We start from the raw sequence: 24,692 nt of genomic DNA, 5'->3' as shown, positions 1-24,692 counted from the left end.
GTTCGAATAGAACCTAAGGTTTATAAGCTCCGTGGAGTTTATTGGGTGGCTTTTTGGGATTTATTCTAGTGAAGGAACACCTAATGCATGATCGACAGACTCTGTAGTAAAAGTTTAGTACACTGTGACGTCACGAGTAACTTTTGCGGGGGGAAAAAATTCAGACTATTGCTTTAAATGGAAACGAGGCAACCTATTATACAAATTAGTCAGTTCTACCAACCGTGTGATGGCGATGAATTGGCGATATCTAGTGAAATTTAGAATAACCACACATTTAAAAAGTTAAATATCAGGTTATGTTATATGCCATTTCATTGTCAAGAACTGTCAGTTTATACTTTTATGACACTATGGCAGGAACATGAAAAATTAGTTAGCGTCTTAGAACCTCGAATTCTGTAATTCTTGCATCGTTTTACTCCGAAATGATCAAGTTCCACGACGAAATTCCCATTCGGAGCGGTTTTGCTGTGATCTTTCATACTTGCTTGTGAAAAACCTATTTAGAGGAAAGTTAGCGTCTTAAAACCTCGATTTCTGTAATTTTTGCATCGTTTTACTCCGGAATGTTCAAGTTCCACGATGAAATTCCGATTCGGCGTTAGTTTGCTGTGATCCTTCACACTTGCGTGCGTAAAAACGCATTTAGAGGAAAGTTAGCCTCTTAGAACCTCGAATTCTGTAATGCTTGCATCGTTTTACTCCGAAATGATCAAGTTCCACGACGAAAACGTATAAACTGACAGTTTTTGACAATGAAATGGCATATAACATAACCTGATATTTAACTTTTTAAATGTGTGGTTATTCTAAATTTCACTAGATATCGCCACTTCATCTCCATCATTAAGGTACTATATCACAAAGATATCGCCAACGGTGCAGAGATATATCTCCTTCTCTTTTAATTTCGAGGCAGCAGCGAAATGTCATTAATGTAAATTCAGCTGTCAAAATTTGAATTTTCAAAGCGTTTGTTGTGTCTTGTGGATGTTTTTATATTTTTAACTGTTGTAATTGATAATTTTTAATTTCTTGTTGTTTGCTTGTTCGTAGTTTTAGTTTTTATAGATAGGTAGTTATATACCTAGGTGGTGTTTTATTAATTGTTTTCAAAACTATAAACATGGTGCTTAAGTGTTGTGTTGCAAATTGCAAAAACAGAGCCGAAAAAGGACGAATAGTTTTATTTAGTGTCCCTATAGCAGTGGCGGCTCGTGACTTTAGGACTTGGCAGTGCTGCAGAGCCCAAGTCCAAGTGTAATAATAAATAAAATAAAACGAATACAAACTATAGTAACTATACAAGGTGTTAGTAAATGGTTGGGAATAAATTTCAGGATAAACTCCTTATGAAAAATGTGGCTTAAAACCTAAATAAAGTTTTTCGTTAAAATGAGTAGTTTTCTCAAAAAATAAAATGTAGTCCACTGTTGGAGAATTTCTCTAATTAGTTCATTTGTCTGCCTAAAATTGCATTGGTTTTGAATTTTAAAAAATTCAACTTTCCACGTTTAAATTTTTTCTTTAAACCATTATTAAATCGTAGTATTTCAAAAAAAAAATACGGATATGCCAGAATACGTTTATTTTTGTTTTTTTCTTTTTTTGAGAAAACTACTCATTTTAACGAAAAACTTTATTTAGGTTTTAAGCCACATTTTTCGTAAGGATTTCACCCTGAAATTTATTCCCAACCATTTACTAACACCCTGTATAGGTATTAAAATAGGTAGGTACAGTCGGGACATTTTTAGTTGGCAAATTCCAGCGTATACCGAATGGAGCTTCTTGTCTAGTCGTCATAGCTGGATACAGAAACGCAAGAGCCAGTGGCGTAACATTTAAAAGACGTTAGTCGCGTAGGATGAAAATCAGGCGAGAAGGACCTGTGGGCGGAACTTAGCTTTGGCTTTCTCACTTAAATGCACTAAGTCATTAATACCACTATTTGTCCAATGTAAATCACCTCCATAAAGTATGCAAGTAAAGCAAAATACGCGATTTTTAATTTCACAGCCACAAATCCATTTGTATTTGCTGTAGATGTTCATGTTAAACTTTCGAACGTAAGTTTTTCCGCGACTTTTTGAGGAGCATTCGATAATTAACTCAGGTTTAGGACCTCCATTTCGTTTTATTTCCAGTTTTTCGTCAATACTTAGACGGGAAAAGTTTTGATATTTAGATGAAATATCGATTTTTATTATTTTATGTTAAACAACAATCCACTGAAAATTAGGAAGCGGCGGGCACGTGACGCAAAATCAATCCTAAATAAACGAGCCGTTGACTTGTTCATGTACTAATTCGCGTCACACTATCTGGCTACACGACTTGCAGCTCCGAGCCCATGCAAAACATGCATATAATACTTGGCGTTCATTGGTCAACTCAAGGCCAAGTATGATATTCAGGCTCTGAAATGCATTGAAATGACGATTTTGACGTTTGTAGGTCGGCTGCAACGACTAGTTGACGTCACGAGGCAGGAGACGGAGTAACGAATGTATTGTGGATTGCCGATATAATACAAAATAGTGAATGTTGATAGATTGCAGCCGAGTCTAACGAGTGAATGAAAAATGCTCGGAAAAATGCAGATATTATTTCCTTTTGGCAAATCTTGAATTAAAAAATACAATAATAACATAAATTATTTTTTCAAATTAAGAGCCGGTGCTGCAGCTCTGCAGCCCTTATTGAAAAACCGCCACTGCCCTATAGGTAAGTGTTTTATAGGTATATTTCAATATTTATTAATTTTTATTGTCCTTAGGTACCAAAAAATTATTGCTGCAACAGAAATGGCTTGACGTGTTAGGCAGATCATCTCCTAATAGAAATCTGCGAGTTTGTTCTGTAAAATACTTCCTTTCACTAATTAATTTACCCTATTAAACAAACATATATTTTAGGTACACTTTTGTGAATTTGATTTTGATGTTAGTACTCGTTTCAGCGTGAAAAAAAAATTGAGGTTGCATTATGTTTGTTTAGGCCGTTTTACCCAAGATGCTCTAGAAAACTTATTTTCCAACATCAGATATATAAATCCTGTCCCGAGTCCAAAATTTTTTAAAATGGCCATTAGAATAATTTCAGTGGCACAATTTTTTAAACCTAACAATCGTGGAAATTATGAAATAGATGACTCAGAGTATTTTGCGAATTTTTTAAACACAACACTCATTGACGAAATTGAAATCGACACTTCTTCACTCAATGAAGATTTTGTTGAAGATTTAAACATTGATGAAATACAAAGTTTGTATTATTTAACTGGCAGAACAATACATCAAATTATCAAGAATAGTCATCTGACTTGCAAGGTATGTTTAGAGGCAATCCAAACCAGTCCAAAGGATCCCTCGATAACTCAGTATAAGCAGTTGACTGAACTGAAAGCATTTTCAGATAAATTAATCTACCCTTCAAGGTACTTTAAATTAACCTTACCTAATAATTTATTTTTTCCTCTCTGTTTTTGTAGAAATGTGTTCAAATTAGTTGAAAGTGCAGAAGTCTATTTCCAGAAGTATCAAAGTTGCTTAATAAATGGAGAAACCAAACTGAAATTTATATCCAGAAGCTTTTTGAGAACAACATCTGATAGCTTGCCCAAGTGTCACCACTTAAAAGAAGCTATTGTTAATTTATTTTTCAAATCCAAAATTTATTTCCTTCTGAGATCTGTCAACAAAAATGATCACAAAGACAATGATCCCATCAAGTGTGACAGCAAAAGCATTGGCATGCGAAGAGCTGTAACAAATATTTATTAATCCTTTACAACCTAACCTTTATTATTGACAATGAATTTCAATACTTACCTGTGTACTTTCTCCTGAACGACAAAAATTTTAGTAGTTGCCCAACACATTAACACTAAGTCAAACAAAAATTATCAATTATAACAATTATAATATAAGATTTTCCAGTCTGTTTTTCCTGCAGAGAATAATCCATTTGCAGGAAACTTATAGTATTAACAATTTCCAGTTTGCATAATAATATTATAAAAGAATAAAGTGTGAGGTTATTACTAATACTAACATTTGATACTAATGACAATGACAGTTGAACAACTGTGAAAAATTCAAGCTCCCTAAAAAATACTCTTCATCTCTTTCTATGTAAGTTAATCTGTTTCACACGATACAAACAACCCTTAAAATTGTGTATACTTCTAGCTTTGTCACACTCACGGGATTTATTGATAATGTCCTCTCTTTTAATTTCGAGGCGAAAAATTGTGGAGCGGAATGGCGCTACCTTCTAGATATAGTACCTTATAGTTTTTTGTGTCCCGACGCCATCTACTGGCTTGTGGTAGGTGCACAATAAGACACAGCCAGCTGGATATCCTGGCTTTTTTATTTATTTAAATTTTCAAAATAATTTATTTATTAAATTAAAAGATTACATTTATTTTGAAGTTTTTATTTTCAATTTTTTTCGATACACTTCCATTGCATTTTTATAAATTTTGATTTAGTGTTTCTTTTCCTCCATTGCGACAAACAGAGATTTATGGCTTCCTCACCTTCAAAATTTTGCTCTTTATTTTGACATCGAATTTTGCATGTAACGTTTTCGGTACATTGCAGCCCGTAGTTGGAGCCCGAATTTTGGATTAACATTCTGACTTTTTATAATTTTGATTCTGCTCAGCGTTTCTTATTTTCTTTTTGAAACTTTCACAAGAATTTATATCTTCATTACTACATAAAACAGGATTTACACAATTTACTTATAGCGTCTTCAGCAGAAATATCGTAGATCAGTAGATCGGATGAAAATTCTATAAAAAATAGTTTTCAGTTAAAATAAAATTATCAATATTTTTTTACTATTACTGGAAGTAAGTCTGGACTGGAAAAGCAAGGAAGTTGTATTGAGTCGAGGGTACGGCCACATTCAGCAATCTATTGTTCGTGCCGAAGTATTTGCTGGTAAAATAAAGTCCACACACAGTGTAGCTGTTATACCTACACTTTAATAGGCTACAAAGTTGATAACTGCTTGTTACCCGTGTTTTTAATCCATTCCATAAAATGCCCAGGATATTTAATTGGATTTGAAAATCTATGGCGAGTTCCACATGGTTTAAATACATTTGCATTCTGCAAATTCTCGTAACAGTGGATTTATTATTTGACTTAATATGTCAAAATATATATATTTTTTTAATTTTGGCATAAGTTTCCGCGATTTTTATTTTTATCAAAGCCAGTAGATACATATAAAGTACCGACACGGGTGACAGCTTCGGATGACAGCACCACTAACGATTAGAATTCCGCTCGAGGCGCTACGATCGCGAATTTAAAAAGTCCATTTGAAAATTATTCAGCAATAATGCCGTCTTGTTGTGTCCTTAATTGCCGAAGCTTTTCTGGAGTAAGCTTTTACCGTTTGCCTATATCGAATAAAAGCCGATATAAGGCTTGGATTCTAAATATTGGACGAAGAAAATTATCCGAAAATGTTCGACTTTGCGAAGTTAGTATTTTCATACAAGAGCATTCATATCTTTAAATTTCGTACATACATAGTTTAATACATTTCGCCTATTTTTAGAAACATTTTACACCTGATCAGTTTGAAGGGAGATCTGACAAAAAGGTGCTGAGATGGAATGCGATTCCAACATATGTATTTTTTTAATATGTGAATCTATCTTTTTCAATCATGGTTCCATTTTGCAACAAAAAGACATTAAAATACTCCGTGAAAGTCAGAGGCAAATTTTAAAAATATAAAAATAGCAAGGTTGGTAGAACTGACTAATTTGTATAATAGGTTGCCTCGTTGAAAATTGCGGGGCGGGGGGGAAAGTAACTCGTGACGTAAAATCAACCCAGAAATTTTGGGTGTTCGAATAGAACCTAAGGTTTATAAGCTCCGTGGAGTTTATTGGGTGGCTTTTTGGGATTTATTCTAGCGAAGGAACACCTAATGCATGATCGACAGACTCTGTAGTAAAAGTTTAGTACACTGTGACGTCACGAGTAACTTTTGCGGGGGGAAAAAATTCAGACTATTGCTTTAAATGGAAACGAGGCAACCTATTATACAAATTAGTCAGTTGTACCAACCTTGAAAAATAGCTTAAATAGCGACATCTGTTGACGGACCCATCGCTACTGGTGCTGTCAGTGTCACTAAATGTCACCCGTGTCGGTACTTTATATGTATCTACTGGCTTTGATTTTTATAAAACAGCAGCGTCCCCTGACGGCTTGTGGTGGGTGCGTTTCCAAAAAAAAACGATAAAATGCATAGGAGTTTGCGTTCTATAGGTTTACTGTGTTGTCTATGAAATCTACCCTTAACTAACGCCATCTCTTTAAAGATATTAAACTACAAATCAACTAAATTGCCACAATAATTTAAATTTCCTTGAATTTCATCAAGGTTGAAGTACTAACATGGGAAAATAGTGCGTTGCATGTGGAGAAAATAACAACAGTTATTTTCAAATTCCCAGCAACCTCCAAACCAAATCCAAAATTGATAAAATTATTTAAAAAAAACTAAATGAAACATTTCACTGTAATACATGTTTCTTCTTTATTATCTACAGCAACTCCAGGACCCTTGTTATGATTAGTTTGGCTTCAAGACCGTGGGGTCTGTAAATTTGTGGGGCTTTTAAAAGACTTGGCTAATATTGCCACACAAGTTTTATCATATTTAATTCCAAAAAATCCTTGTCAACCACTGGTTACTACTTTGCATCCACATTTAATACAGAATTCCATATTTACCTGTGATAAACACAAAGATAAAATTTGTAAAGTTATTATCCAATTAGTAATTAAACCAATTTTGAACATTTGTTTATAAAAAAAAAAAACAGATTACATAAAAACGAAATCCATTCAGAATAAACTCACAAGTAGGAAGGTTCTAAAATTATAAACTTACGAGAAAGGTATTGTCTCCCTGCAGATAGATAGTTTTACTTTTAATTTTTCTACTGTGCTCTATCCATTTTCAGATTTTGCAATTCCATTTTATATATAAATATTATGTTTCATAATTTGATTATTGTAATTATTAGGTATTCTTACGTTCATGAAACGTATTCGTGAAAATTTATTTCGCGTCAAAATGACAAAATAGAAAGTGTTAACCTAACAAAATAAACACGTTACGTGATTGTGATTGGATAATTTCAATTCAAATTACATTTTTCTTTTCTATTTCGCTAACAGATGGAGTTGGTTAAGGGTGAATTCAAGGTTGGTACAACTGACTAATTTGTATAATAGGTTGCCTCGTTTCCATTTAAAGCAATAGTCTGAATTTTTTCCCCCCGCAAAAGTTACTCGTGACGTCACAGTGTACTAAACTTTTACTACAGAGTCTGTCGATCATGCATTAGGTGTTCCTTCGCTAGAATAAATCCCAAAAAGCCACCCAATAAACTCCACGGAGCTTATAAACCTTAGGTTCTATTCGAACACCCAAAATTTCTGGGTTGATTTTACGTCACGAGTTACTTTCCCCCCCGCCCCGCAATTTTCAACGAGGCAACCTATTATACAAATTAGTCAGTTCTACCAACCTTGGGTGAATTTCATAGACAACACAGTAAACCTATAGAACGCAAACTCCCATAGTTTTTTGTGTCCCGACGCCATCTGCTGGCTTGTGGTAGGTGCAAAAAATAAGACACAGCCAGCTGGATATCCTGGCTTTTTTATTTATTTTAATTTTCAAAATAATTTATTTATGAAATTAAAAGACTACATTTATTTTGAAGTTTTTATTTTCAATTTTTTTCGATACATTTCCATTGCATTCTTATAAATTTTGATTTGGTGTTTCTTTTCCTCAATTGCGACAAACAGAGATTTATGGCTTCCTCACCTTCAAAATTTTGCTCTTTATTTTGACATCGAATTTTGCATGTAACGTTTTCGGTACATTGCAGCCCGTACTTGCAGCCCGAATTTTGGATTAACATTCTGGCTTTTTATAATTTTGATTATGCTCAGCGTTTCTTATTTTCTTTTTGAAACTTTCACAAGAATTTATATCTTCATTACTACATAAAACAGGATTTACACAATTTACTTATAGCATCTTCAGTAAAATATCGTAGATTGGTAGATCGGATGAAAATTCTATAAAAAATAGTTTTCAGTTAAAATATAATTATCAATATTTTTTTACTATTACTGGAAGTAAGTCTGGACTGGAAAAGGAGGGAAGTTGAATTGAGTCGAGGGTACGGCCACATTCAGCAATCTATTTTGTTCGTGCCGAAGTATTATTTGCTGGTAAAATGAAGTCCACACACAGTGTAGCTGTTATACCTACACTTTCATAGGCTACAAAGTTGATGACTGCTTGTTACCCGTGTTTTTAATCCATTCCATAAAATGCCCAGGATATTTAATTGAATTTGAAAATCTATGGCGAGTTCCACATGGTTTAAATACCTTTGCACTCTGCAAATTCTCGTAACAGTAGACTTATTGTTTATGACTTAAATGTCAAAATATATATATAGTTTTAATTTTGGCATAAGTTTCCGCGATTTTTATTTTTATAAAACGGCAGCGTCCCCTGGCGGCTTGTGGTGGGTGCGTTTCCAAAAAAACCGATAAAATGCATAGGAGTTTGCGTTCTATAGGTTTACTGTGTTGTCTATGGTGAATTTTTTGAGGTTAGCGGAATCAATTGCTCCATTGAAAATCCGAGCTTTGTTACGGCCGTAATAAGCGCAGCGCAGTTCAGATTTAGTAGGCCATGATAAAAATAAAAATCGCGGAAACTTATGCCAAAATTAAAAAAATATATATATATTTTGACATATTAAGTCAAATAATAAATCCACTGTTACGAGAATTTGCAGAATGCAAAGGTATTTAAACCATGTGGAACTCGCCATAGATTTTCAAATCCAATTAAATATCCTGGGCATTTTATGGAATGGATTAAAAACACGGGTAACAAGCAGTTATCAACTTTGTAGCCTATTAAAGTGTAGGTATAACAGCTACATTGTGTGTGGACTTTATTTTACCAGCAAATACTTCGGCACGGACAATAGATTGCTGAATGTGGCCGTACCCTCGACTCAATACAACTTCCTTGCTTTTCCAGTCCAGACTTACTTCCAGTAATAGTAAAAAAATATTGATAATTATATTTTAACTGAAAACTATTTTTTATAGAATTTTCATCCGATCTACTAATCTACGATATTTCTGCTGAAGACGCTATAAGTAAATTGTGTAAATCCTGTTTTATGTAGTAATGAAGATATAAATTCTTGTGAAAGTTTCAAAAAGAAAATAAGAAAAGCTGAGCATAATCAAAATTATAAAAAGTCAGAATGTTAATCCAAAATTCGGGCTGCAACTACGGGCTGCAATGTACCGAAAACGTTACATGCAAAATTCGATGTCAAAATAAAGAGCAAAATTTTGAAGGTGAGGAAGCCATAAATCTCTGTTTGTCGCAATGGAGGAAAAGAAACACCAAATCAAAATTTATAAAAATGCAATGGAAGTGTATCGAAAAAAATTGAAAATAAAAACTTCAAAATAAATGTAGTCTTTTAATTTAATAAATAAATTATTTTGAAAATTTAAATAAATAAAAAAGCCAGGATATCCAGCCGGCTGTGTCTTATTGTGCACCTACCACAAGCCAGTAGATGGCGTCGGGACACAAAAAACTATGGGAGTTTGCGTTCTATAGGTTTACTGTGTTGTCTACGTCCATCATCGACTTGTCATTTGGTTTTCTTTTTATCGACATTTGGGATGGCCATAACATAGTTTAATGAAGTTGGTCATGACTATCCATAACATACTTTATACGAAGCGCATTTTAATGGAATTGGAATGGCCATAACATAGTTTAATGAAGTTGGTCATGTACAGCGGTACTATTTTTACATTTTCACTATTTTCTACGTTTTTCCTACAGAAATTTCTACCTACTTCCCTTATAAAACTATGTTAGTAAATGGGCAGTAATCGTACGGTGCAAGATTTGCTTACAATGATTAAATAAAGAAAATTGGTTTGTAATTCAGAATTACGATTACTCCAGCTTAAATTAGGGTTAAATTGGATATCAAAATGTTCAGAAAAATACAGCGCTTCTTTCTAAAATAGCGGGTTTGTAACTTGACTTTGTTTAAACAAGAATTTATCAATTTCGCTAAATTTTCCCACGACTGACCACACGTGCAAGTGTAATCTGATATCTTATTTAAAAGTCTCGATCTGTAACGCGTCTTTCGTCGTCCCCTTAACTAATCGGACCACTCTTGGCTGGCGACGCTGGGTTTAAAATCTAAATTGCAGACACCAAATTCTAGTGGACCAATTCATTTGTGAATATTTTAAACGATTCGACCGATTTACAAGGATTTAAACTAATTAACAAATTTTACTATATGGATTTAGCAACCCCGAACAAAGCTTCCTATTGAATATAAACATCTTATGTGAAATTTAAATGAAACATCATTTACGACCAAACTCAGACGAATTGAATTATTATCAACATTGTTAATTCTAGTTAAATTTTGTTTTTGTCACCCAAAATACACGGCGACTCCTTTCTAAACGGATGTATTAATTTATTTTTTCCACTCTCTACATGGTAAGTACGTTGTTATGACATTGATTTGGTGGATGTAGGTACAACTTTTTTGACCTACCGTTGGTTACTATTAACGACGGGATGTAAGTAACCACTTACCTCCCTCGGGGAAATAAGTGACAAAAATTAAACCAAACAAAACACTAATATGCCTTATGGTAACGTTTATTCGATTTCTGTGGCAGGGGGAAGGAACATGAAGCGTTTGCAGCCTCAGCAACTTCCATTTCTCTTTTAATTTTGTTCAAATTCATTTTACAAACTTTTGACACGACGCTTTTAATATTGACGTTTTGTGTGATGAAAGTCGTAGCAACCGGCAACAGATATACTAATATTTTATTCAAATATTTAAAATAAATTCATCAAAAAGAAAATATGCAGTTCAAAATAACTTTGAGAGTGGAAAAAATATTATAAACAATTCGGGAGGTAACTAATTTAACCAGTCTCGGATTCTATTGCTACCCCTCGCTATCGCTCGGGGGCAAACTTGTCCTCGACAGGTAAATATTAGTTACCTCCCTTAATGTTTAAATAACTATTTTCTAACACTAATATCTTATACTGTTTCCATGGTGCATTTGAGCTCACACCTTATGTTTCCCATAAAATACGCTTGTCTCTATAAGACACGTCGTCAATAGCAACGTATCTTATAGAGTCATAAAATACGCTCACACACATCATTCAAGTAACATTTTATTCATCATTTTTACAGTAATTATCACAAAAGTGAAAAGTACAATTATTGAATTGGAATTGCCATATTAGCTTCGTGCTCTTGTTCCTAACATCTTCTTTAACTTCTGCTGTTTCATCCAATGCAAGTGCCCGGCCATCGAAAATAGCAATCTTTACATTTTCTTCAAATGATTCTTGCCGTAGTGTGAATTAACTTTTAATGAAGTTCTACACGATTACCCCATATCAAGAAAAGCCAAAATGACATCTTCCGTTACCTCCGTGATGCTTTTTTTTATTGTTCCGGCCTTGAAACGAAACATACACCTTTTCGTATGCACTTTTAGACTTCATTTGTAACAAATTGCCCCTTTTTTTAATTTCTTCTGGAACGTTTTGGCACATTTCAACGATGAAAATTGTTTTTTTCCAAATTTGTTGATATTATTACCATAGTACCCACGGCAACCTCCGCATTTTGTGTATTGTGACGCGCTTCGAATAATTTCTGAATTTATTAAAATTTCTGATAAGATGTTAGTGTTAGAAAAAATCTTGAAGACAACGCGTGTTTTATAGTTTAAAAATCTCGATCTATTAAATCCTCGCTCCCTGCGGTCGCTCTGATTTAAACTACGATCTCGATTTTTAAATCGTCTATAAAACCCTTGTTGTCTTAATAGCTATATCGTTATATCTCTATTTTCATCCAATTTTAAACAACAATTAAATTATTTATCTTTTCGTATGCAAATGAATGCCTTGCTTGGTCGACTGGTCGAGTGTGGTGCGCGTCTCGCCACCCTGACAACTTAGAGAAATACCAGATGGCCTTTTGCAAGAAACTAAGGAAGTTAATTTTGCGATTTGAAACGGTCTTAAATTCCAGGAAACCCTTCGTGGGAACGGCTCTGTTTTTCTCAACATTCTGACATTTACGAGACATGTGTGTATTTAAAAATGGAAATAAATGGAATGCATAAATTGCACAGAAACAATTTGGAGGTCGTTAAGACAAATTTGAATTTGTTGAATTTAAGGTGAATAATTACCGCGATGGTAATAAAATAAAATGTATAAATACCGCGTTCATCACAGTACCTACGGCTTGCGATAAACAATACAAATTTGCCCGACATCAATATGTTACACTTAAAAAATTGTAAGTACAAAAATTCCACATGACATTGACATTTTATGCTACCAACCTAAAATCTTTCATTAAAAATTCCTGTTTCGATTTTCTTGCCGAGGCAGGGAAATGCTATTTTCCAGACAATTTAGACGAATGAAAAATCAGTTTTTCTAGAAAAAATGATTTTGAGTATAAAATAAAAGGAAATTCAAAGTTAAAAAAAGATTCTGTGCCATCAATTTTAAATTTTCCATCACACCTATTACAAAAAAATCAGTCATGGGGAAAATAGAAAACGGAAACCAATTGAAAATAGATAAATTGAATACTGAATGTGATTAGTGATTATGTACACTTCTATTCAAAAAAAAAAGCGTACAAGTAGTGAGCCCAATTTTGGCTAGATTGCCATATCGTAAACTTATCTTTTAATTGTTGTTACTTAGAAACCTGTAACAAAACCCGTGATGATAGCTGGATTTGATCGATGTATTCTTCAGAGATTTTAATGTGTATAAATGTTTTTAATGTTTATAAATGTTTTTTAGGCAAGTATTACCAATTATGTACAGTCGTTGATCAAAATAAAATAGGACAAAGTAAATTTCGATTGTGTAATTCGATATTTTTGCGAAATCCATCTCTTAGGAAACAAAAGTGTCAAAAATAAAAAAACAATTCTGATAAGTGTCATTCGACAATATTTCAAAAACTCAGAATCATTCAATTGAACAAAGTGACAGTGACGAGATGACAAGTGAAAAAACACAACCTAACTTTTTGTAAATCAATCGTCAAGTCAAATCAAGTTGTAATCTGAGACACATACGCCTCAGTTACACTACACAAATTTTTGAATTGTGAAACTGTCTAAGGTAACACTTTGTCCTATTTTATTTTGGTCAACGACTGTACCTACTACAAACACAATTCAAACTTTTATTCACAATTTTATGGAAAAAGGCAACTCTCAACAATCTAACAACAATTTAAAAATTTATAAAAAACAGTGTTCACACATTTGACATACGGTCGGTGGACAAATAAAACTGGGACACTTAAAATTTAATCTATGTAAATCAGACCATTGAATTGTCAATGTATTTGTCAGTGTCTATATAATATGTCATACCTAAGTTAACCTATTTGTGATAAAGCCGTAATTAAACGATGCAAATTTGTAAATTTTGACTTATGTGATTGTCATTTTTGTCCCAGTTTTATTTGTCCATCGACTGTACATACAAAATGTCAGTAATACGTTTTCTTGGAAACGATTAATTAATTTTATCCCCATTTACAGCAGCCTTCAATACGTGTACGCTTTTTTTTTAATAGAAGTGTACAGTCGCGAGCAATAAATGTTGGTCGTCAAGGTCATTCTTTGACGCACTCTAAAATGCTCCATTTTAAAACAGTCGTAAATATCCCCACCACCAATATTCGTCGTCAGCTGTTTGTTTGGTGGGTAAACAAAGCGTTCTCAGCGTTACTCACATGTATAGTGGAGAAGTGTTTTGTGGTTTTTTCCAAGTTTAATTTGGTAGGTGGTAGCTAGAAGTGCATATGTTATATTTAGAAACTATTTAGTGTTAGATTTAAGTAAAAAAAACTTTTGTTTTTTTTTTCATATTATTTTACTTATTTTTGATAACCTCACGGTTGTCTTCTTAAAAACACTATAAATAAACCTGATAAACACTAAATGAACTACAAACACTGTTGAATAGCATACGATGGCGCTGTTTGTTTACCCACCAAACAGCTGATCGGCGGCCATATTGCCTACTTGGTGGAACTGATCTATTGTCATTTTGTTCTAATTATTTTGACACTTTGTTGACTTGGGCCTAATCAGGTAGGGAAATTTTTTAAATTTGGGATAATTTAACCAAATTTTGAAATGACATTGACGACCAAAATATATTGCTCGCGACAGTACTTACCTACAAAAAAAAATGATGCTCTCTAAATGAAAATTTCAAGTACTTATTATGAAACTATTTATAAAAATATAAAAGTATTCTTTTAGAAAAATTGGTATAATTAAAAAGCCAATAATTAGAATTACTGAGGAAATTGAAGAAGTGCCTTTGCCATCCACTTCCCAAAATTTTCTTGAACAACTATCCATAAAAAGGTTGTAGCATGACAAAATGCCAATATTTCATCGGGCCCAAGTGATCCTACAAATGCACGCGGGACCGTAACAACGCCGCTCAAACACCTGGAGCTAGCATCAAGAGCGGAAAAGACATCGATGACAACGTCACATGTCGACACGAGGCGCCCACCTTCCGTGACATTTTTCGGGACGCTCGTTTCAAGTTCTTTCAAGTTTTTTTGTTATTGTTTGTTGGTTCAGATCAATTGATCTTCGTGGAAACTGTGCCAGCCACAAGGAGCAGCTGGAAGAACAGATGTTAGCCCCATGACGTCAAGCTGAGGTGGCTTCACGCCTCTGGGTTGTCTAGCTGCGGCCCATCTTTTTACCGGCGCAAATGAGTTCCTCCAAATGCAGGTACCAAGGTGGATATCAGGTCAGATAGCAAAATGTAGAGGATTATCAGGGACGGGCTAATTACACGAAAATGCAGCAAAGCAGATACTCTTCAAAGTATTTATTCTTTCTCAAAATGAAACACAAAATGTTCATATACCGGGTGTAGAATTGGTTTACGAGACATAGGATTTTCCATGTAAAAATAAAGAGTTTCAATTATTGGCTCCCCTAATAATTTTATGGCAAAATAGTTAAAATGAAAGTTAGAGAGAATTAAAAATACTGTCTAATTACACTCTTTGTTTTTTTCTAACATTTTGTGGTACTGAAAGAAACGCAAGAAAGGACTTAACACAAAAATACTAAAAAGTAGCACTAGCCATGAAATTTGACTTTTAAAATACTATGTATTTGTCGGATGGTTTCTCTATTATTTAATTGTCTTTTGATTTGCCTTTCAAATAAAGTCGTACTCCTGAACAGGATGAATGAAAAGGTGTCTTCCATTAAATGCTCAAACTTCTCTACAATTCTTCCAATTGTTTCTGTGGCAGAAATTGATCGGTCTGGGAAACCTGAAGCAAATATTGCTTGGAAGTTGCTTAAAAAAGATCCTCCATAATAACATTTAAAGAAAGAAATACAATTTCATGCTTAGTAGTACTTTTGACTGTTTTTGTGTCAACTTCTTTCTTGCCTTTCTTTCAGTACCACAAGATGTTAGAAAAAAAGTAAGACTGAAATTAGACAGTAATTTTAATTCTCTCCAACTTTCATTTTAACTATTTTGCCGTAAAATTATTAGGGGAGCCAATAATTGAAACTCTTTATTTTTACATGTAAAATCCTATGTCTCGTAAACCAATTCTACACCCGGTATGTTTATTCAATATACAAATTAATAGTTATTTACACAATTAGTAGGATAAAAGCAATATTACAGGATTCGAGTGTGAAGATTGCAATGACGAGGGCGTTAGCCCGAGTTCATCTGTAATCACACGAGTTTCCTGTAATATGCTTTAGCCCACGTGTTATGTACAAAATTTTATCTAAGACCGCCCCGAATTAAAAAAAAAGGTAAATCTAATTTATTTCCGCCAGTTTCATTACACCACTCAGTGGAATAATGACTTACTTATCCCACTGAGTGGGGTAATGAAGCTCACTTATCCCACTGAGGGGAGTAATGCAATGCGTCCGGTAATGAAGTTCCTTATTCCACTCAAATGAGTGGGATAAGTGTCATTTATCCCACGGGATTAGATAAATTTTATTATAATACGAAACTGCTTTCACATAGCGTGTACTTGTCACCAAAAAAAATTGATACTAAGTGTTGTATACTTATCCTTAATTTTAAGTGGGGTGGGTAGGGGTACCTACCTTATTGAAAATCATGGAAAAAATTAAACATTTTACTGAATTTTAACTGGTGGCTAATGGCCAGTCCGGATGGAGGAACTCATTTGCCACCCTTTTTACCGTTCCCATTTTCTTCTTTCTCTTTCTCTTCTCTCTCTTAAGGGTGACCGATACCAGCGTTGACTAGAGTGTATTTCATTAATTGCAAAGAACTCAGTTAATACGCAATCATTCGTCAAGTATCATACATCAAATTAAAGATTTTTTAACTCTCCAGACCGCAGCGCTATACTTTTTTTTATAAGAGAAAAAGATTGTCTGATGATGTGATAAAAACCTAAAGTGCGCCGCTTTAATTCGATTTTTTATTACCTAAATTTCAATATTATGCTTCCAGATTTTGTAGAATGAATCTAAATAAGTTTACTGAGTCCGCTGCGTTGTGAAATTGTGGATGAAACCTTTGTTTTTTTTTATATTGAGCTTAATGTAAAAGTTAAATTTTTCGTCTTCCAGGCGAACATTTCGTTAGAATATTTTGTAATTCTATACAATATATTTACCTTTACCTACTACATTAAATAATAATTAAAAAAAACAGAAGTTGTGGAAGTTATTCATTTATAAATTTGCGAATAAAAACGGTTTTAGTTCATCGCTTTTGCCACCAGAGGCAGTAGAGGCACATCTTTTCTCCGATTTCAAAACTACGTACCTGTTTAGGAACGGGACAAATCCGGGGGTTAGTTTGGGCCGCCGATCAGTTTTCAACCAGGAAATTTTATGACTTTACAGATAATACCCTGTCCCGGTATTATTCGAATGTGACCTGTGCAGCCGAACCGTTCGGACGTGTCTGCAGTGATCTGAGTGTTTTGTTCTAACTTTCGGTGTTAAGTGCAGAGCAATCATGTCCGCTGCTCGAAGCTCGGCGCGCGGCCGAAAGGGTGCAGAGCCCCTCGAAAAAGTTACCTCCAAGATGCAGTCGAGAGAGACCCCATCTCCGCCTTCAGCCACTGCTGCGTCAACCCCATCCACCAGGTCCATGACGTTGGCAAGAAAATCCGGTGAGTCGAAAACCTTACCATCTATAATCGAAAACACCCCATCCCCCGAGCTCTTCCCCTCTAACTCGAGAGTCTCGTCGCCGACCCCAACAGCAACCCATTCGACGCCACCTTCTCCCGCAAACCAACCGCCCCCCGACTTCAAGTACACGGTGAGAGATATTCCCGCCAACCTCGCCACCCAGAAGGCATTTTATAACCTTCTGGTCGTCACTCTCGGTTTGAAATCCATTCAGCTGAGGGTGAACTATAACAAAACCGCGTTGGTCATCACCAAAGCCCCTCTCGCCCCCAACTTCGTAAAGACCCTTCAGGTCGCCGCGAACAGCCCAACGATCACCATCGCCCCCATAAATCGGAAAACGCCCGGACCCGCGTCTGCCCCCAAAAAAACCACCTTCTCGGTGGTCGTCCGCGACGTCCCCCAAGATATCTTCGCCGAGGAGATCGCCGCCCTCTGTCCTCCACTGTCGATAGTTAAGGCCTGGAGAATCGTCTCCAGGAAATCTAATCGCCCCACCTCATTCATCCGCGTTCTGTCGACCGACAAGCTTATCGTTCTTTACGGCCGCACCTTCGAGTGCGAGACCTCACACCCCCCCACCCCCACAGCTTTGCAGTGCCCCAGGTGTTTTCAGTTCGGCCACGGTCAGGCCGAATGCACCAACAAAGCCATCTGCCCCAAATGCCCCGAAAGCCACCCGCCAAACCGATGCCCCGCGAAAGAGCCCTCTTGCTCCTCTTGCAACGGCCCCCACCCTGCATGGTCGCGCGCGTGCCCGAGTTTCAAACAGATCCTAGTGACTGATGAAACTCCTGTTCTCCCCGTCAAAATCATCGACCCCCCGACCGCGATGGCCGAACCGACCGACTCCGATTCGGACCTCGAAGACGACACCATCATCACCATCATCAAGAGCTTGATCACCTTCATGACCAAGACTCTGTTCGACCTCTTCCCCATGCAGCGGTCGAAAATTCAAACCATCCTCGAAAACACTTCCAAATCGGTTTTCAACGTCGTGACCAAAGTGTCCCACTCCGGACACAAAATCCACCTCACTTTCGACCAGTGAAGTGGCCCCCAAGCCCCCCCCCCCCTTTTTTTCAACTGTCACGCATAGATGGCTCCGATACAAATGGGATGCATAAATATTCGCGGCATAAATCGTAAATTCAATCACCTCAAAAAGTTTCTCGCGCAGGATAAAATTTCAATTCTGACCATCTCGGAAACCCACACGGTAAAATCAATCGTCATTCCAAAATTTCACTGCTATCAACGGAATTAATCCCACCCGCAGCGGCGGCGTCGCCCTCCTCGTCGCTCAAAACCTCGCCTCCACTCCCCACACACTACCTAACCACCTCAACCACCTAGAAGCCGTCGTAGCCAATCTCCACCTCCAAAACATGTCCATCTTAATCATCTCCTACTACAACCGCCCCCAAGACAGAGTTTCCGCTGATCTGCTTCGCTACGCGGCCCAACATAACTTTGCAATCGTCCTCGGAGATTTTAACGCTCGTCACACAGACTTCGGTGACACCCAAACGAACCCCAACGGCAGGTCACTGAACTCCCTTATAATCACTCTTCCGCTGTGCCGTCTGCACAACACCGATCCCACTTTTTTAAGTCACACGGGTTGTTCCATCTCAGATCACATCCTCTCAACAGAAAACTTCGTCCCCTTCTTGTACCCCCATTGCAGCATAGGAACAACCGTCACTTCCGATCACGTCCCATTAAAAACACACCTCCTTTTAGATGGCCCTCGTCCCCCCCCCCCCCAGCATTCATCCCAATCACCAACTTCAAACAGGCCGATTGGCAAAAATTTCAACAACTCGTCTCCGACAACCTCCCGGTCATCGCACCCACAGTCGATTTCCTGACTGTCGACCGTCAAGTCGCGCAATTCACCGAAGTCCTCAAAACAGCCCAATCGCAATCAGTTCCGCGTAAATTCATCCCCATCAACAAACGTCCGATTCCCGCGCGAATCCTAGCATTGATCCGCGAAAAACGTCGCGTTTACCGCAGCTTCATTCAAACTAGAGACCCCGCGTAAAAACCATCTTCAACAGACTCAATGCGCAAGTCAGAAGAGACCTGAACCGTTTCCGTGAGGAGCAGTGGTCGACTCTTGTCGACTCCTCGACTACCGGAACGGGAAGAAGTTCTGGACTCAACTCCAAACTCTGACAGGACAGAAAACCACCACTGTCCACCACCTCGTTCGGAACAACGCAATCATAAACACCCCCCTTGAAAAAGCAAATTGCTACGCCGAAACCCTTGAACAAATCCACCAAGTCCCCAACGACCCCCACTTCAACGACGCTTTTTTCGCGCAAGTGATAAGAAGCGTCAACAACTTCCGTCGGAACCCCCCCAACCATCCCCTCCGCCTCCTCCCGGAAGACGACTCTCTCGTCGTCGAGGTTCTTCCGGACGAGGTGGAAGCGCACATCAGGCAGTTGAAGAGCAAAAAGGCCCCGGGGCCCGACGAACTTAAAGCCCCCATATTTAAAAACCTCCCTCGGATTGCCATTGTTGCCCTGACAGTTATCTTTAATAATTGCATGCGCGCCCACCATTTCCCCCCGGCCTGGAAACATGCCACCACGGTCATGATCCCCAAACCGGGAAAAGACCCAACCAACCCCCTTTCATACCGCCCCATTTCCCTCCTGAACATTGCAGGGAAGGTTTTTGAGAAAATCCTCTCAAAACACCTGGAGAATCAAGCCAAACCCGCTCAAATCCCAGTCCATCTTAATGTCCTACTCCGGAGCCAGGTCCCGCCACCAAGCCCCCCATCTCCTACTCAACAACCAGGCCATCCCCAAACTTCAACACATCCGCTACCTCGGCGTCACCTTTTCCAAAAATTGTACCCTCAACCAGGACGTCAAGGAAACCTTCAAAAAATCCCGCAACCGAGCCAACCTCCTGTACAGGATTCGAGGGCGCATCCGTGGGTGCGATTCGAAAACCCTGTACCACACCTACAAATCCTACATCCGTCCCGTCATCGAATACCGCGCCCCCATCTACGCCACCCTATACCCGGCCCTCCTCCACCAAATCTCCGCCTGCGAGAGAAGAATGCTCCGCAGGATCTTTCGACTCCCCGACAGGTTCCCCTCCGACAACCTCCACCAGGAAACCAACACAATCCCGATCCAATCCCGCCTCAAAGAACTCCAGAGCCGCTACGTGACACGCACCCTAAACTCCAACAACGCCCTCGCCATCCAAACCCTGTCCACCTCGTTTAAATACCCGTCACGAGACGGCCGCCTCCTCTACAGAATCCAGGAAAATTCCAAAGGCCAAGTTAAAACACCCCCCAACAGCTCTCCTCTCACCAGCCTACACCGACCTACCAGATGACTTCCAGGAGCTTGTGGACTCAACCTCCTTGACCATGCGGTAGCCATCGGCGACGCCAGGACTACCGGGACTCAGGACATCTACCCCGGTAAACCCTTCTAACCCCCCTTGTTCTCTTTCTGCTCTTCTTTCTCCATTCCAGATACTGAACAACAGGACCCAGAAGACAAAAAGAACAATCCAGTAGCAGAACCATCCACCCACAGGAACCTCAAGGACGCCCAGGACACCATCTGTACCCCCCAGCCCCATCTGCCTCACCTAGTATATAAGTTTTTGTTTCACCTAGCATAAGTTCACTGTTACCATCAAACGTTATTTAACTTCCATTGTATTCAGGTTGTTTTTTTTTTTCGTTCTATTGTATCATTATTGTATTATAACCATATCATTGTCTAACATTAAGTATAACATTGTAATTAGAATAATCCCAGCGCTGAAAAGGCCTTAAGCCTCAGCAGCGCCCCCTTGGAAAACTTTGCCATAGCCCTAAGAACGAATGAAATGTAATAAATAAGCAAGGAAATAAATGAAGTTGAATCTTGAAAATCTATTATTCGAATTTCTTCAGAAATTCTAATATAAACAATGACCGTACAGAGCTAATTCATTATTGCTTTTTTTTATGAAAACTAATTTTGGGAATTAAATATTAGGTTTTTTGAAAATATGTACGTATAAAAATAATGAATAAATTGTTGTCTAATTTAGTCCGCACATTGTTACGTCAACGTCATTAACATTATATAATATACAGGGTCGCTACAAAGTATGGCAACAGTTAAATATCTCGAGAATGGTTTCTCGGAAATCCTTGAGAATTGGTAAGGAGTTAAGAGCATTTAAATTCTATTCTTTCCAATTTTTTCAGTTTTATACCTTCATTTGTTTTCGAGATACAAGGCTAACTTGAATTTTTTTAAATGGCAACAGGGGTTAATTTTATGATTTTTAAAAAGAGGTTTTTTTTTCTGAATTCAACGATGTATCACATGTAATAATAGTTTACATAAGAATGGTAATTTTTTTTTTTTTTAAATTCAAAAATAAATAAACAGTTATCTTTGAAAACAGTTTCTATTATTAATTTATTTATTACTTATTTATTTATTATAAAAATGCTTTATTTAAGTGAAACCGAGCGGATAGAAGTTCTAATGATGATTGGATATGGTAATAGGAAACGAAGCTGTGCTGAAGTGATGACACTTTTGATGACACACAAAAAATGAAACGGTCATTATGTGATACAGTGTTGAATTAAAAAAAACACTCTTTATCATGAAATTAACCCCTGTTGCCATTTAAAAAAATTCAAGTTAGCTTTGTATCTCGAAAACAAATGACGGTATTAAACTAAAAAAAAATTACAAATTATAGAATTTAAATGCCCTTAACTCCGTAGCAAATTTCAAAGAATTCCAACAAACGGTTTGATAGGTTTAATAAAAAGAGCCTCAAACGGTAGCTACGTTTATTTATTTTTGAATTAAATTTAAAAAAAAAATTTTAGGGTTGTTATGTACACTATTATTACATGTGATACATCGTTGAATTCAGAAAACAATAGTATATTGTATATCAAGAGTTGAAAATGAAAGATTTCACACGAGTTTGCAGAATTGAGCCACAAGCCGTAGGCGCGTGGCTTAAGCAAACGAGTGTGAAATCGAATTTTCAACACGTGGTATACACGATATTTTTCCGACGACCACAAAAAAAACGCTAATATTCGGCACCCCTTCAAACTTCAAATATCATTCGACAGAGCTGCGGACAAAATAATTATGCCGTTGCGCGGAGATAGACATCGTTAATCATCGGCCCGTGTACAATATAAAAACACACAGCTGTCAGCCAATCAGATTTCTCAAATTTTTCATTGTACACGGTTAGGCTGTTCGTTCGTGTTCGTGTTGAAATCATTTGCAATTTTAAATTTTCACTAAGGAAAAACCGTGTGAAATGTGCCATATTTCACAGTGGTCGTCTGAAAATCTCTTTTCAAAAATTATAAAATTAACCCCTGTTGCCTTTTAAAAAAAATCTAGTTAGCCTTGTATCTCGAAAACAAATGATGGTATAAAACTGAAAAAATTGCAAAGAATAGAATTTAAATGCTCTTAACTTCGTACCAAATCTCAAGGATTTCCAAGAAACCATTCTCGAGATATTTAACTGTTGCCATACTTTGTAGCGAGCCTGTATATACCGGGTGAATTATGAAAAATCTTTGGTGATGTAACATCCTTATTTTTCATACGATTTTAATAATTGATGTGTGAAGCAAAATCGTTTTAAATGGGCTACAATTTGAATTGATCCAATATTTGTTCTTGAGTTCTGTTTTTGACGGGCAGGGCCGGATTGCGGCGATGGTCAACTTTTAAATCTCCCGTTTAAAATGTACCTGAAAAGGTGATGGCTGGATTGCGGCAGTGATAGCATTCGGGTAAAAAGCGGCAGGGCCGGATTGCGGCGATGGACTTATAAATCTCTCCGACTTTCGTCTACGTATATTTTTGCATTGCAGCTCTTCACCGTGCAAAGACGTAAAAGACTCTAAAAGAATCAACTCTTTACCACGTTCACTAAATATCACTTCCATCTTCACTTCTCCTCTTGTGTCGTTTACTGTTAAGACTAATCAGAATTTTGAAAAACTGGATATTTATAACAGGACTTTTATGGTAGGTAATAGACATTTTAGGATTAAATATCCCTTCCTTAATGATGTCCAGTAATTTCGCCGACCGGCCGCAATCCGGCCCCTACCTTTACAGGTACAATTTCAATTCCGCCGTAATACGGCCCTCCACGTACAGGTAAAGTATGACCACGGCCGCAATCTGGCCACACCGTTTTTGACAAATGATAGTCAACTTTTTTTTTCAAATTGCACTATTAACTTTTTTTACTCAGTTTTATAGACATTTTTATTTAGAATATGAAAATGTAAACAACATGTTCATGCATAGAAACAAAAAGAAGAAATTAAAAAATAATGTTTTTTTTTAATCAAGCAGTCACATTAAACAGTAACAAAAGTGCATTCTAGACAATGTCCATTTGACTCCGCCGATAACAGAAACGATTTAGTAACAAGAATCGTAGCAGTGTGTGAACAAATACCACCAGAATTTTTATTAAACGCCGCAATAGGCTTCAGTGGAAGCTGTCGAATGTACCTTAGAGAGAATGGAGGTAATTTCGAACATTTGCTATAGTAAAGTTATGGTTACTTGATTTTTGGAAATTCAATTTTTTTAAATTAAAAACAAATTTTTAATTTTTTATTTTAATGTTTATGTTTCAGCAGATAAACATCTATCAGAATAAAGATAAAAAAATATACAGTGCAACTTAAAAAAACAAAGTTAGCTGCAGTCTGTCAAAAATATAATGTCAAAAAAAATTATAGCATGTCGAGCTATATTGTTTCTAAAATGAATTTTGTTTGACGTATCATTTATTAAAATCGGTTAAAAAATAAGGAAGTTATAGCACTAAAGGTTTTTCATAATACACCCGGCATAACAAATTAAGTACAGAAATATTGATTTATAAATTAAAGTATGATCGTATGAAAAGTTTTGTGCGTTGTGGAGTATGCAGGTAGGTATATAGATCACAAAAAGAAATCGCGAATTGGTAATTATCTACTCCTTCGCGAGACCAGTAGTTCCATTGGAAAATAGGTGGTTTTTTGGTGGTCATTTGAATGTCACAAATGAAAAGCTTTCTTTTCTTTTACTAAAGCAATCAAAGTATTGAATTGATCTCATCAGTTCGTCATGTAAAAGAAACTTTTAAAAAACGCAAGCCATTGCTCAAATCGTTGATAACACAATTCATAAACTGGCCGCGACTTCGCAGGTAATAAACTGGATATAC

General features: G+C 36.7%; 2 long non-coding RNA genes across 2 annotated transcripts in view; one reads left to right on the top strand and one right to left on the bottom strand.

Annotated features, from left to right (window-relative positions):
- The first annotated feature begins 250 nt into the window (after positions 1–250).
- LOC138126106 (uncharacterized) lies at positions 251–3,470 on the top strand. Its single transcript, XR_011157631.1, has 3 exons — positions 251–2,730; positions 2,783–2,865; positions 2,922–3,470. It is a non-coding gene; the product is annotated as an uncharacterized lncRNA (long non-coding RNA).
- Positions 3,471–7,765: 4,295 nt separating this feature from the next.
- The window catches only part of LOC138126104 (uncharacterized), a 103,072-nt gene continuing 86,145 nt past the window's right edge, over positions 7,766–24,692 (bottom strand). The window contains exon 2 of the long non-coding RNA XR_011157628.1: positions 7,766–8,333. This is a non-coding gene — a long non-coding RNA (uncharacterized lncRNA). The remainder of the gene's footprint in view (positions 8,334–24,692) is intronic.

This window comes from Tenebrio molitor, chromosome 3 (genome assembly GCF_963966145.1).
Source record: "Tenebrio molitor chromosome 3, icTenMoli1.1, whole genome shotgun sequence".
NCBI lineage: Eukaryota > Metazoa > Arthropoda > Insecta > Coleoptera > Tenebrionidae > Tenebrio > Tenebrio molitor.
The sequence above is the reverse complement of the archived record's forward strand: the minus strand, read 5'-3'. Positions and strand labels throughout refer to the sequence as shown.